Source organism: Suncus etruscus, chromosome 7, assembly GCF_024139225.1.
Source record: "Suncus etruscus isolate mSunEtr1 chromosome 7, mSunEtr1.pri.cur, whole genome shotgun sequence".
Lineage (NCBI taxonomy): Eukaryota > Metazoa > Chordata > Mammalia > Eulipotyphla > Soricidae > Suncus > Suncus etruscus.
In genome coordinates, this window is record NC_064854.1 from 128,289,410 (window position 1) to 128,297,668 (window position 8,259).

Below are 8,259 nucleotides of genomic sequence, written 5' to 3' on the forward strand. Positions count from 1 at the left end.
TCAGGAGGTCCCTTTATGGAAATACCCTGCAATTTTCTGAATCCAGGAAGGTCATAAGTCCTTAAAAGCAGTGATGAAAAAAAACGTTGCTGGTCTGTCCTCATGCCAGTGAGTGTCGGCACCATTATCTCACCCTGACATAGCTGAGTGGTTTGTCTGTGCCAGGACCTTTCCTTTATATGTTTAGTTGATCTCACTGCCATTATCTTATGTTATAAACTCCTCATTACACTGGAGAATAGCCAATGTAGCCCCAAGAAAGCAAGGAATTGCCCCGAGAACACGCAAATAATACGAGTAAAGCTTGGACCTTTGTTTTCCTGGTTACCGTATTTTTCATACCATAAGATGCACACACTCCCGAAAGTGTGTCTTATGGAACCAATGCAGCCTGAAGCTGAAGCCTGAGTGCAGGGGAGGGAATATCTAAAATCTATGTGAGTCTTCTGGTCAGGTGCATCTTATAGAGCAAAAATATGGTACATTTTTTTCACCCTACCTCAAAACCGTACTCATGGTGAGGTGACAGAGGGCCTGCCCTACTTTCAAAGAATGTACTGTTCACAAGGCAGTATGGTGCCCCATGGAGAAGCCACTGGCAAAGATGCTGCAACTACGTCTCTCATCCAATATATAGCCTCCTGGCAGCATGGCTTTGTCAGTCCTCTCATGGAAAGGTGAGATCTATTAATCTACTTCTTTGATTCTGAACTGTGCCTGAAGCTTGCTTTGGCACTCAGAACATAGGGAATTATAAAACATAAGTCTTTTGTGTGTGTGTGTGTGTGTGTGTGTTGTTTTTGGGTCACACCTGGCAGTGCTCAGGGGTTATTCCTGGCTCCATGCTCAGAAATTGCTCCTGGTAGGCACGGGGGATCATACAGAACACCAGGATTCGAACCGATGACCTCTTGCATGAAAAGCAAATGCCTTACCTCTATGCTATCTCTCTGGCCCCAAAACAGAAGTCTTATTTCAGGCATCAAGCTTCCCTTCCCACCTACCAAAAATGTGGCACCATGATGTCAAAGATCCCAGACTAGTCCCTCTAAGAGTCCAACCACATTGAGAGAAGGTTGGTCCTAAACCAGAAGCAACTATTGGCGCATAAGTAAGCTTATGTGGGTACTCCCTATCCCAAATCCGTCTGCCAGGACCCATAGAACAGCAGCAAAGACAGCCTCCCATGAACCAATCCCAGTGGACCCATGGGATCCATCCTCCTGATCAGGTCCATGAAACTATCCTCCTTCCTTATGCTAAAAACAAGGCAATAAATTATTTGAAAGGATCCCTCAAGAACAGAAGTGATTAAAAGAAAACCAGCTTCTCAAACTTGTCCTCAAGTTCCACACTATTTGTCAAAAGCAGGAAAAGGCTCCACGATACAGATGAGGCTCTCTTTTTCTAATTATATTGGGTGCTAATCCAGTTGATGGAGGAAAAGATCTTTTTGATAACAAAAGTGGGGAGTCAGGGTTGTTCAAAGCCTTTTGTATGATGGAGCTATGAGGAGAAATATATGCTTTCTAGGTGCCAGTGGTTCTTAGCAGTGGCAAAACACAGCCTAAGACTTGAGAGCCAACTTGTAGGATGGGGTGCCAGAAGAAGAAAACAAAGTCTGAAGGAAACCATGATCAGAAAATGTTTGAGAAATACAGGCATAGAATAACCAAATTACTGGATCAAATTCTGTAGTTTAATCCCATGGACAGATATCATTTCATCAGTGGAAAAAAAAGTGGGGTAAAAAAAAACAGGCTCTGGCAGATTAGAACCCAGGTTTCTTCCACATCATGTCTCCTCTAGGTACTAGCACTTCAGATTTCTCTGCTTCTAACTGGGGGATGAAGGAAGTGATGGAGAACTCACACCAGCTTTTCTGGCATCCCATATCCCAGAGGAATCCACACTACTTTTATCTGCCTTCCATAGATAGAAAGTCACACCTTTGATCACACCTGGTGCAAGCTAGCATGAGAATGCAGCTTGGGTTGGACCACTTCCCACTGTGCCCCCTCCCCCCCCCCATCAGTAAATGGAGAGCATGAATTTTGGGCGGACACATGGTCTCTTAGGTCTGACTTACCTCTGAAGATTCCTGGAAACCTAATATAAATATTAACCGAATAAAAAATTTAAGAAAACTTTCTCTAGCAAGCACCAAATGTAGAATAAATGTCATGTTCTATGTTTCTACTCCACTTTTTAGTTTTATTTTCTATTGGGTAGGGTGGCTATGTATACCCTGTTGGGATGATCATGGTTTATTCATGGTTCTGCATTCAAGGTTCACTCCTTGTGGGCTCGAGGGGCTATCTGGTGTGCCAGGGATTTAATCTGGGTTGGCCACATGCAAAGCAAGCAACCCTATTCTGTCTACTTTATCTCTGACCCTCCACTTTTGGGGGGGGCTTTGTTTTTGTTATTGTTGTTTTTTGGGCCACACTTGGTGATGCTCAGGAGTTACTCCTGAATCTATGCTCAGAAATCACCCCTGACTTGGGGGACCATATGGGACACCAGGAGCTATCCAACCTCAGTTCATCCTGGGCCAGCTGAGTGCAAGGCAAATGCCCTACTGCTGTGCTACTGCTCCAGGCTCCCTCCACTCATTTTTAAAACCTACTAGAAATACAATGTGCTGGTAAGTGGTTAAATATATCTAGGTTTTCACTAGTTCCAATTTTTTCTTTGCCCTTTTATATTTTTGCATTTCTCTCTTAACCTCTTTCTACTCTTCTGCCTTCCCTCACTCCCTCTTTCCCACATTGTGATCTCTTTATGCCTCAGAGCTCCTCTGCTTGCTTCCTTGAAAACAATCTTTCCCACCAAGCCACCCAGGATGTAACTGGCATTCCCGCTTTATGTATCTGTGTTCTCAAGGTTGCATAAAAATTTCTCAGGTGAAGTGCGGTCATGAGTGGAAAATGTTTAAAAGCACCAAGTTAGGTGATACAAATGCTGGCTACTAGCTGCTGGGATTCTACTCCATATTACTATAGAAGATTCTGTATACCACATATACAGGGGATTGGCTGGTTCTGCTTTTTTTTTTTTTTTTTTTTTTTTTGGTTTTTGGGCCACACCCGGCGATGCTCAGGGGTTACTCCTGGCTGTCTGCTCAGAAATAGCTCCTGGCAGGCACGGGGGACCATATGGGACACCGGGATTCGAACCAACCACCTTTGGTCCTGGATCGGCTGCTTGCAGGGCAAACACCGCTGTGCTATCTCTCCGGGCCCTGGTTCTGCTTTTTAAAACAGAAAACCAAATTTGACTGAGAAAATAGTTGTCTAAATATTGGAAGCTCATTTTATATCTTTTAATGTCCTCCCCATTAAGAAACACATCTGGAATTCAATGGAGTCAGATGACTCAAAACCACACCTTGGGTATTTTCCAAGAATGGAGCTAACTGCTCAGCATCACTGCTCACACATTTTGGGTTGAATCTTCAAAGATAGTTTATCCTACCTAGTTAACAGTTGTGAGCTCTTACAATGTGACCTTACAAAGATCTTACATTGATCTTACAAAGATCAATGATTTTCAATCACCAATTTGAAGAATAGGTTTAGACTGAAGAAATTCCCTGGAAGTTAGCAAAAAAAAATATTGTTCCTTAATATATGGTATATCTGGGTCATGTACTAATAGTATTATAGTGAATATATGTACAATCAATTTGTATCAAATATATTATAGATCATCTCATTAAATGATATTAATCAAGTAGGTATTAATGATATATAGGGAAATATTTTAAGACATATTTTTTCTGCCTTTGTGGCCCCAAAATATATTATTGTTTTTACAACTGGTTCACCGGAGGAAATTGTTGCAAATGGAATCTGCTCTAAGTATCCCAAATTTAACTCAATTTTAATTTTGCAACAATCCTACAAGGTAGTTCTCATACTTGTTCCTATTTTAAAGACAAGAACTCGGAGGCACAGAGTTGTGCAACTTGCTGAGATGATACAGAAAGCAGCAGTATTTAAATGCTAACCTCCATAGTCAGAATTCACAATCAATGTCCTAAGCCAAGTTGTCCTGTAGAAGGTGCTGCATATCCACCCTCTACACAGGGATCTTTGCAAGGAACTTCTCCAGCTCATAAGTGACACAGGAAAGTAACTATCATTGCAGTTGGCCGGTTTCTAGTCCACTTTTTATTTTCTATTGAATGGGGGTCTGTATTCCCCAAATGTGCCAAACCTTATTTGCTTCACTTAGAAACACCCAACTGGAGGTGATTTTGCAATCTGGAATACATTTTTCAAAGTATGGAGATATTTTTGATAGTCATGAGTGAGGATAGGGTTGCTCCTGGCATCCACTGAGTAGATACTACAAAATATTGCACAGGATAAACTGCCACCAAAAAAATAAATAAATAAACCAACTATCCATCCCCAAATGGTATTAACACCACTGATCCAAATATCTAATTGGCAATCATTACAACACGCAACCTGTAGTGTATTCCAAAGGATCGGTTTTAATTACAGTTATTTTATTTCTCTTCTCAAATAACTTCATCTTTTTCTCTTTCCCTGGAAATGCCTCATCATCCTATACAATTTTCTATGTACCTACATGGAATAATTCGCTCCACACCTTAGCAGCAGCTGAACACATAGGGAATGAAAAGATTAGACCCCAAAAAATGCAAAATATGCCCTTGAGACTTAACCATAATGTCACATATGTGCCTGGAGAGATTATTTTTCACTCTGTATGCCTTAACTCATAGTTGTACTTCATACCCAGATCACATTTTTATTGTCAATATACCATTCCTGCTAAACACACACAAGACTGCACCAATTTCATAAAATGATTTTAATAAAAATTACAAGATTTCAACAAAAATAAGCTTTATCCTATGTCTAGTCTGCTAAATTGTATACTGCATATAAAACTAATCTGAGATGCAATTTTCCTTGTTCACTTTGAAATATTGAGATAGCATATTAATAGTCTAGATCCAAATTGGCTGCTTTGCTTTTAAAAATCATTCCAATCATTAAACTCTCTACACCCATTTAAAAAACAAAAAAGCGGTCTAAACACTGACGTTTCACTAAAATATTACCCAATCATCAGATTTAAGTTTGTACAAACAGGTAAATCAGATTTGTGTAAGTAAATTTCACTTATTATGCTATGGAATGCATGCAGGAAAAAGCTCATTTCATCATCCTACTTTCAAAACACAGTGTCTGACTTTTGCCACTTCATGGAAAAGGGAAGGTTAAAAAATAGTTTAATAAAATTATTAATCAGGAGTATACTTGAGAGTAAACAGTATAGATTTATAGATCTATGCCTTGATGCATAGCTATATCACATAAATGCTTCAAGTTGTAAGTACCCTTTCTACCTATATGTCTCTATTTTGCAGACCACTCATGGGGGGGGGTGGATAGATCTCCTGAAGTGAATGAGTGCTAGTCACTAACATTCTACTAGTGTTTCCTATTTCATAAGCAAGTGGCTAGCATACTGTTTTGCAAAAACAAGTTGACATTAGCACTGGTAAAATTTCTCGTATGAGAAAAGCCTTTGGGTAGACTAATAAAACATGTTCATGGCTGGTCTCAGAAGGTCAAAGAACTGAGCAGATAGGCTGGATAAAAACTTTAAACAGTTTCCCTTTTACTTGTGCCCATAATTACTGTTTTGAACATGGCTCTGTTTACCACCGCCTATATAAAAAATTTTTGTTAATTTTCCATTATTGGGAAGATCTTGAATACACTCCAGGATGAGAAGGAAAAAATATGCTGACACTCCTAAATCGAATATATGTTTTCGCAATAAAGAACACTGGTCAATATACAACTGAGGAAAAACTGAAACAGATGTGAGTCCTAGAACCACAAGCGTTTGAATTTGCCCAGAAATGCTATTTTAAACACTCTATATGTTGGTCTACTGTTTTTTTGTGGAATAATGCATTCTTGGCATCCTTAAAAGGCTTCAATATGTTACAAGGTTATCCGGAAAGAAAAAAAAGAAAGCATAAGGCTAACATATCAATCTGTACAGGGTTGGCTAGATTTGAGTGTACATTTTCAGAAAGATCAGAAACTCGTATTATTTGCATTAAATACAACGAACCTTTAGTTTCCATTGAGTTTTCACTTTGAAGACCGAGACTGGATTTCATACCACTTACAGGATATACAGCCACTTTAGTCCAGAGTAACCTCGGACAAGAAATGCGATCATGAGAGGGGTAAATACAAATGTACTTTTTTTAAATTAAAATTCTAGTCATAGATAAAAGGACAGGCCCTTCTGGGTTCTTCCCTGAGCTGTTACAATAGCAACATGCTCTAAAACAATTAAGTTACATGCATAATGCTAAAAGAATATGAACAATCCTATAACCAGCTTTAAGCCATCTGCTTGATTTCTTTTTTGGAGGAACATATATAGGAAAGGAAAATTCCCTTTTGTTCCGTTACTTGTAGAAATCTTTTGAAGTTTCCGAATAGTTTGGTTTTGTTAAAAATTCTCCACTCTCCTATTATTTGGAACTCTCCCTCATGGTTTCCCCAAAAATCTCCACTTGATGTATCTGAAAGACGACTGAAACCACTTACCAATATACAAGTATTGTTTTATTTCATATTCTATCTTCCATTTGGCAAAAGCCATTCAATGTTTGCTTCTTTTTAAACCAGTGAAATATACAAATCACGCAAGACAGAAATATGTACAATTGAAAGTACAGAATAAAGGCCATAGAAGATATACATAATATCTGAATGACAAGTAGAATATTTTACATTAAATAGTTTCTTTAAAAACTAGGATCGTTAAACTCAATTCTCTTCATAAACATGAATCACTAGAAAGGAACAAAATCTGGTTTAGCAAATAAAAAATTTACTTCATGGTTTTTGTATAATAAAAACCAAAAAAGTGACATTTTAAGCTAATTAGTGCTTTCAAATTCAAGGTCTTTGCTTGCAATTCACTGCAACCTATGGAAAGTGAATAGCCTTGTGCAATAAATTAAGAGCCCCAATGACAGAAGGCGCGATATGAAGGTCCCCCAAACCAAGAGGGTAGCAAGAGATGCGTACATTTCCAGACTTCCAAAGCAACCTAAGTCTGAGAATTGAACATGTTTGATGGCATCTTTTGAAAAGGGGTGTTCTTACTTTAAAAATAATAAAACTTGAGAGCTGTATTTTATTTTTCTTAGGCACTCACATGAATACTCCTAGATCTAGTATTTTCCTATGCACTAGTTTTCATTCTGCACAATGAACTATGCAAAACCACGACAATGCTTCTGAGATTGGAACATCTGTTCATTTCTGACTCTTAAGAAAAACAAGTAATGCCCTCTCTGGAAGGTGTATGGCAAGGAGATTGAAGAGCATGGGGTTGGACTGGGAAGATTAAAAAACAATTTTTAAAAAAATCTTCAAACCAACATGCCTGTCAAAAAGACCTTCCAGACTCCTCAGAAACAAGGCTACATCATGGCACTCTATGTATGACCCCGTGTCAGGCCTGTAGCTCCAGCTTATTTCAGAAGCCCTTTGGAAAAGTATTAATTAGATTGCAGTGAAGAACAATGATTCTTTAGACTGAGAAATAAACCCACAGTAAACTGTCAGTCTAAAGCACTGGCTGCACTGAGATATAACTATATTTATAATTATATATATGTATGTATATTTATATATATATGCTATGTACAAAAGACTGAGATATCAGGCACCATTAAACCACATTTCCCCCCTCTGTAAATGCAACTGCTCAAGTACACTGGGAACAGTTTTCAGGTACACCTGCAGTATCATAGGGAAAGCTAGAGCAGAGAGTCTAAACACAGGATCCTAACAGTGGGGCTTGCAACATTTTGGTGTACTCCATTTGAACCAAGTCATGTCAAGAACACATATTAAAAAGAAATCAACTACTGTTCCTCAAAAGATAAGGTTTAGGGGGGAAAGGTTCCTAAGTAGTGAATTCTTTTCCCAAGTGGAGAGTCTTAATGTTTCATTTCCTGTCCTAAGGTCAAAGGGGACCTAGCGGAGCTTCTGTTTGGACATGAGGCCACTACTGTGCTGTAGAATTGAAGGACAGGAGAAATCAGAGAGGATTGTGAAGGTGAGAGTGTGAGGGGAAAAAGGTCCAGTGAGAGGGAATCTCATCTTTTGTCCTAAACAAGCTTTCTGCTGGTGTAGTGCTGAACAGCATAGGATTACCTTGTCGCCTGGACTGAAG